This window comes from Homalodisca vitripennis, unplaced genomic scaffold (assembly GCF_021130785.1).
Source record: "Homalodisca vitripennis isolate AUS2020 unplaced genomic scaffold, UT_GWSS_2.1 ScUCBcl_209;HRSCAF=1627, whole genome shotgun sequence".
Taxonomy (NCBI): domain Eukaryota; kingdom Metazoa; phylum Arthropoda; class Insecta; order Hemiptera; family Cicadellidae; genus Homalodisca; species Homalodisca vitripennis.
In genome coordinates this window covers 37,278-45,454 of record NW_025776355.1, presented here as the reverse complement: position 1 = coordinate 45,454, position 8,177 = coordinate 37,278, and positions in this window count along the sequence as shown.

Genomic DNA, 8,177 nt, shown 5'->3' with positions numbered 1-8,177 from the left:
CCAAAACTGATAGTAATGAGACAATTGGATTTCCAAAATGGACAATGCCCACTATATTTTTCATTAGGACAGCAGATAGGTGTTTTATTATGGGTGAGAGGAATTACGGTCCGGTGAACATATAAAATAAAACCAAAGTCGCAGTTTTGTCCGGCTAGGGATTTATTTATTATTAACGGCAAGCAGCAAATTTACATACAGTATGCAATAAGATGGCAGTACAATGTATACAGTGCAGTAAAGAGTACAACTAGTATAAAATAATACAGAGCTAGCAATGGCAGAACACAACACAATATAACAATGATCGATTCCAAGTCCCAATAACTGTCAATCACAACAAGAAAGTTTAGTTATACACTAATATCATATAAAAATCAACAATATATTATGAAATAGACCAACGTACAATAGAATTAACAACAATGTATAAGATAGAATAGTATAACAACAACAAGTACACGTAAATAACAACAACCAAAATAATATAAATACACCAATGATGCAAAAAGTCGAAATTAAATTAAATGTACCTTACAGTAGAGCAGAAACATAATAATAATGCTTGAAAGGGGATACCCCCTACAAAGATATTTGTTTTCTTGGAAGGTTTCTTAGTTCCCTACATTTGTGGCAAAATTAATTGGCCCTTTTGGTGGTTGTAACCCTCACACTCCATTGAAATATTCAAGGTAGGCCTATATTTTAACTTATGTTAAACAGAAAGTATACCCGTATCCAAACAATGTAATGCTTGTAGTTCGGTTTTGTTTCTATTTGTTTCGATATTTAAACTATAACAGCTGACATACATTTAAACACAAGACTCGTGATTTATAATTCCTCGTAATGACGAGTCCGTCTGCGGAAATTTAAATCTCCTTTAGCATTGGATTTGAGCTACGGCCTCTGATTTCTCTGGTACTCAGTTTGAGACAAATACACAACCGGTCAGCTATCGTGATATGTTTAGAGAAATTTAAACAAAGAAAATGCTAACTTTCAGGCGTTTTCTTTGGTTACACGGAATAAGTTAGAATTTTGCCAAATTTCAAATTTTGAGTATTCAAATAAGAGGACTTGACTTTGAATGCCCTAAATAAGTCAGTAACACGGGAGAATAAAAAAGTGAGATTTTATTGTCTAAAGAATACTTAACCTTTGTATAAAGATGTGGTAATCCTTATAAGCTGAATAAGTTGTCCGACGTGTTTTAATAATTCATCCCAGAGAATATTTCCAAAGAAAATACAGTTACTGTGGGTTAAAAGAACATTAGCTTCCTTCCTTAAGGGAGTCAAGTCGTTTACGGGAATAAGTTGACCAGGGTGAATTAATATATTTGCCAAAAGATATTTGCCAGGGGGAGTACAGTTACTGTGGATTAAAAGAACAGGAGTCCAAGCATTGAGTCCACTTAAAGATATCTAACTGTATAATAGCTCAACACAATTGTTTATGAAATTGTTGCAATTGCCAAAATCTCTACAAAACAACAGTCCTTTTAAAACGGACCATGCTACGTGGAATATATGTCCAACATGGTGGGCAAAGTACGCTTAAATTCAAAAAATAATTTCAGCATCAGAACTTAGTAGTTTTATGAAATATATTCTAGTTTAATTACTTAAAACCTAAATTGTAAATAACTGTTCTCAGTAACATGTATATAATAAGTTCATATTTTCATTTACTGTAATGTATCAAGTTGATTTCTTTTCAATTGCCTTTATTGAATATATATTTTTATTCTAATTGCGTTAACCTATCTATAATTTGCACTGGAAATGATGGCCCTGTTCTACAATAAGGTTTCCATATAGTTAGGAATATATTTACAACTATATTTTTAGAGGTATAGCAGGTACATAAAAAATGATAATATTTTGCTATGATAATAAATTAAATATTTGAATAAATTAACACTTCTTAAAGGCCTCTTAAGAGACCTCAAAATATTTGATAATGCACATGATATTTTGAACGTCAATTTTTTTATGAAATTAATTTTGTTGAATTATTAAAAAAATAAACTAACTAATACATACACTACTTAATTTACCATAGTGTTGGCTTAATGCTCATCTAATTTGAAGGGTACTCAGTGAAAATGGCAGTACTCTATGGTATATCAAAACATTATAAAACAAAAGAGAAATCAGTATGACGAAAATACAAAATAATTATGCATGAAATTAATTATTGCATTTAAATTATAACACAGATTTTTTCGTCTTATTTGCTTACAGTTTTAGATAGTGTTTATACATAAATGATGACTAAACAGTTTTATGCCAAATATAAATCCCTCATAGTTACGAATGTGGAGGTTATATGAATTTACTTTTTTTTTCCAACGGCAGCAGCCAATTTACAAATACAAGCATAGATAGTAGATACAGCGGAAAATAAAATTAATACGAACAGATGAAAAATCTACATAAAGTAACAAAATAGGTATCATACAAAATTTGATAATAAATAATTAGTATTCAAAGATGTAACAAGTTATAAATATCCAAAACATAACAAAAAATAAAAATAAAGATTAACCTCCACTTACTTACCTCCATTGTGGTACCGTTGCATGGATGAAAGTCGGCAAACGGGGACGACCGCTCAGGAGATCCGCAATTGAAGCCATCGATGTCAGGAAATAGTATCAAACCAAAAATGTCAATACACCACAAGCTATACACTCGTGACAAGTATCACTGGTAAAGTGAGACTGACCATCAAACCCAGAAACCCCTCTGGGGTTACACATGTAGCAGTGGTGGTGGGGGGTGACGTTCCTATTGGCGGAGCCTAAGTGAAGCGAGAGGTAGATGGGTGGAGAGGGACAAAGTTTAGGATTAAACATAACGGTAGATATGAAGTTTGCCAGACAAACCATATAACAGTTTCACATAAGATTATCATATTAAAACATTTCATGGAGAACAATATTTCAATAAACCCATTGAAATAGCCTTAGACTAATTGTATTACTGAAAAATTTCAGGTCTTAATAACAAACATATCAATAGACTTTAAACAATTTTCCTATAAGTTATGGTAAATTCAGGATACATTCGTTATTGATATTATTCCCTTGGAAAATTTTTTATATTTAAAATGCAAAGGTTTTTTCTAAGAAACGGGTGTAATTTTGTAGATAAATAGTTGTAGATATCAGTTAGTAAACAGTTTATGACAGCTGAACCATTTGTAGACGAATGTGGTTACGTCCATTAAAAATACTGTGTTTGTAATGGACGGTTTGCGGATATATACGCAAAGTTAGAACAAAATCATACCTGTTCGTTTTTTATTTAAAACTAATAAGATTTATCTGATTTAAATGTACTATTTCACTACAACACACTAAGTTTGACACCAATTGTGTTTCTAAAAATCTTTGTTTATTTGAGGCTGATATTTTATCAACCCTTTGCCGTCTCCGAAGTGTCACGATAAGTACCGCTTCGCGGTTATTTTAATGTATATAATATATATATATATATATATATATATATATATATATATATATATATATATATATATAATGTATATGTATATATATATATATATAATGTATATGTATATATATATATATATATATATATATATATATATATATGTTTATTATTCCTTTAAAGATGCTCCGATTTCAAAACACAGGCAGCATTATCTATTTTGTTTGTAACCAAGCGATGTTTCAACGAAATACCTATAACACTCAAAGTCATAATCAGAATCACTAATGTAAATAAGTGGTATTACATATAGTGTTAACGTTCCAGTCATATTCATTGATAAAAATGTACAATATGTAAAATTACAATAGTCATCTTAAATATTCTTCTTGTAACTTCATTGCGTTATAATTGTTATTAGCGTGGTTTTTACCACTTTCTTTTCCAATTGCAGTGAATATTTTCATCGCTCTAGTGACACTTTCATAAATATATTGAACGAGGTGAATAATTTATACAGTAAACGTAAATGTACTGTTTCGGTTTTTATTATGACATAAAGATTTATCCTTAGAAATATAGAATAATCGTATAATAGTAGGTCAGCTGTGATTATATTTTATTATTGTACAATCGTTATTAATAGAAATGTTGATGGGATTGTAACATATCATGAGATATTTTTTTATAAATATTTCTAAACTTATACGTATTACCAATTATAATTTAAGTACATACATTTACATTAAAGTACATAAAATAAAACAAACAATATTATATCCGTTATAAATTATTGCTGTACTCGTAACTTAGAATTGATCTTGTAATTTAGCAGCCCAATAATACACAAACATTTTACAATTTACCAAAATTGGGAGAGAAAGAAACTTAAGTTTATATAATTCCACAAAAAGATATTTTTCGCGATATAACACAGTATTAAAATGTTAAATGTAAAACTGTTAAATGTTAAATGTTAATTAAATGTAAAACTGCTACAGATTCATCTCGTTAAAATTTAATTCTACTGGTTAATTAGAAAGGTAGTAATACAGCATATTTATATGATAAGTTTGATAAATATGTTAATGACTAAAGTTGTGTAATCAAGGACGCCTAAATCTCTGAATACAACACCTGTGTAGCCGTCGGATGTGGGTACATTCGGTCACATGACGGAAATCTTTCCATCTCTTACCATTTTGTCCAGTCACAGCTTTAACATCTCATTGCACATGTATTATGTCCCTCTTAAAATACCGTCTGTTTTTCTATTGAAGGAACCACCGAATGATGAGAGAAAGTAAGTTGGACGACAGATTTACTACACTTGTGACTTCTTGGAAACTAGGAGCAGGACTTGGCAAAATATTCCACCCTTTAGTCACTGGGTGGAGAGAGCTTCTTTCCAGAAACAATAATTGGCTAGTGTTACCTCCCGGGATTTACAACCTTGGTCGTACTTCACTTATATTCAGTATTTAACTATTGCAAAGCTCAAAACTACTAAAATTAACGTTAGTAGGGCTATTTGTTTCAGAATTATATAATAGTCTTCAGAGTAAAATTGATTCAGATTGATTTCTCTCTCGCGAAAATTGTAAGGAGTAACAATTATGTAAGAGATTTGTTGATACCTCAAGGAATACATACGATTTTAGACAATTTACGACTACTATATTATTAATAAATAAATAATATGCGTCTGTTATCCTCTCTTAGTTCGGACAGACATTTTTGTGTTGCACAATGTCAGTGCCAATAATGAATCAGGAAGCAAACGTGGGATAAACATTTAAACAATTTAACCCTAATAACGATATAGTGCAAAAAGTTCGCTAAAAGTTCAAATTTTAGTTTTTTTATGAACTAAGGTACCATGTAACTGTTGTATTACACAAAATTAGCCATTTCTGCACGAATATCAAAAATTTTCACAGGTCAAGAAAAATTATTTAGTTTCAAAATAATTCTAGATAGTTTCATGTAATTACGCTGTAACTAATATTCTTTGAGGAACAGTCGAATATCGTAAAGTCAATTTAGGTAATCAATGATCCAATAAATATGAGTATTCTTAAATGATATTTACAGCATGGACATCATCAATATGATGATACTTGTATGCGGCTTCAAACAAATTAAAAAAAAAATCAGCATTAAATCGTTGTTAAAAAGAAGTATGATGTCTGAATTTTATATAAAACGAGAACTTTCATTCATATGCACATTGTAAATAGTAAATGAGCTATATAGAGTAATTTAAATTTGAAAAAAAATCGGTGTATCAGTTATAATTAAAAAAACTCATGGTTGATACAAAGAACAAAGCACTTAATAAAAAATATTTATTTACTTTAAACTTTCTGCTTCTAAACCCAAGTTTTTAAAACGAGAATAGCTGCTTAATAATATTAAATTCAGTTACTAACAACCATTTAGTAATTTTTGGAACAATTTTGTAAAAATCTCATGAAAAGCTGCACACTTATCAGATGACACGGAAATTTCCAGAAACCAAAACAATGGAGACGCGTTTAAGTGAGACTTGTTTAGTGCCGGCATTGTTCACGTTTCTAAGAATTGTAATAATTAGAAGCTGCCAACTCTACTGTAAACTGCAGATGTATTTATGGTGTTGTCGGTAAGGATTAGTGGACTTTGGGTTAGGAAAACTTCCCAGGGTAAAAAGTCAGTAAAAGGTCGTAGTCGGCCGGTGCAGTCCCACTTAGAGCTACGGAGCTCAACAAACCCTTTTAAATATCAGTTACAGTATCATTACCTGTTTGAGATTATTATTTTCTTGGATTAGAAAGTACTAGTGTTTGTTACGTTTATAATATTCACTTTGGCTTCTCAAATACTATAAAAACTTTATAACTATGTCCACGCTACGACTATATATAAAACAGTAGCATTACCAAATTGACTCGTTTTAATTTAATGGGTTGTCAAACTGGAAATGTTAAAAATAGAATATTGTTATCTCTATCTAGAAAGCGAACTATTTTCTTAGTTGTATGTGATAAAACAAAATCACGTTAATTAAAACCATTCTCTCAACATGCATATTTCGAAATTACAATATGTAAAAAACTAAATTTGAGTAGCTTCTACGATTTAAAAATGTATCGGAGAGTAACTATCTAAACTAGGCTATTCATCCAAGTCAAACAGTTACTTAGACACATTTATATATCCAAGATCACAGATAATGTTATGAAAAATTAACTATGATTTATTGGGAAATATGAGTAGTTTAGTACGCATAAAATACATATTACCTTTTAACAGCTGAGCTGTTGAACGGAAATCATACATTATAGCACAATTATTATACTTTATAAAATGCTTACACTCTATGTTAGCAAACTACTACTGTGCTATACTCAACATATCTCAAAATAAAGCACCAATCAATATCAAAGTGTATTTTAGAGTATGAAATGTAAGCAATTATGCAATACATTATGGAATATAGGCATGAGATGTCTCTTGTTACAGTACACTCTTGATAATGTCAGAGTTAAAGGAACTTCCGGATAGTCTGTAAAGTACCACAATGGAAATGAAAATCTGACCCACATTTTCCACAAGTACCGTAATCCCCATATTTAGACGGGGATTTCTTACATGTCTCACATATCATAATGATAAAAAGTTATATTTATAATTTGTGAGTGTTTAAAAGAATATGAATGCATTTGGTAAGGTATGTCTTTATACTACGTGAGGTTATCAGCCAAAAGCGTTTAATGTAAACTACCCTCAAAGTTGGCTTGCACACAAATAGTTAAAATAATTTATATTCTTATTTTCTATGCTAACCTTTTTAAACCAATTTTAAAACTTATGTGTTATACAAATTATAAGACCTTAAAGTATAGTGAGTTTTAAAATATTGCTTGCATACAACGGTACTGCCACACATGGCAGTAAAAATAAATTATTATGGCAGTACAAAATAAAATCATTTTACTTTTTAAATACGAATATTGTAAAAATTATATCACGGAGATGAGAAATTTTTGCAGGTACTAACAAAATGTCATAGGAAAAAGAGTTTAGTCTATCGCCTAAATTTTGCTTTGGACTTTTATATCACAGTAATACTATCTTATAATACCAGTGGATACGGGGTCTGAGCAACTAACTGCCCAGACCTCTCGGGGACGTCTGTAACTCCGCTAATCTCTACCATTAAGCGTGTACAGTCAGCCGTTTGAAAATCACTTCCTATTGATGTGATTATCACACGTTGCCCAGTGGATACGGGGTCTGAGCAACTAACTGCCCAGACCTCTCGGGGACGTCTGTAACTCCGCTAATCTCTGCCATGAACATCGTGTGATGTTTAAGACAGAGTTCATCCACCACTAGCCTAAACTAACCTAGACATATTACTACAAAAACACTTTTCTAACACTACACCACTGTCCATGCAATTAACTAAACTAAAACACAAATTAAAACTAACTTAAAACTAAAACACTGTACATGCCACTACCTGAGCGTCCATGCGTTAAAAGTAACTAAAACGTACTCAAATTATGTAACCTAATTACACTAACAGAAAAATTATTATTACTAACAATATTTACAAAAACAACAAAATGCGTCAAAGGTATCTGCTTAATTCGTGGAACAATGTGAATTAACAGCCATGATATATATGTAAAAAAAATATGTGTGTGTGTGTGTGTGTGTGTGTGTGTTCAA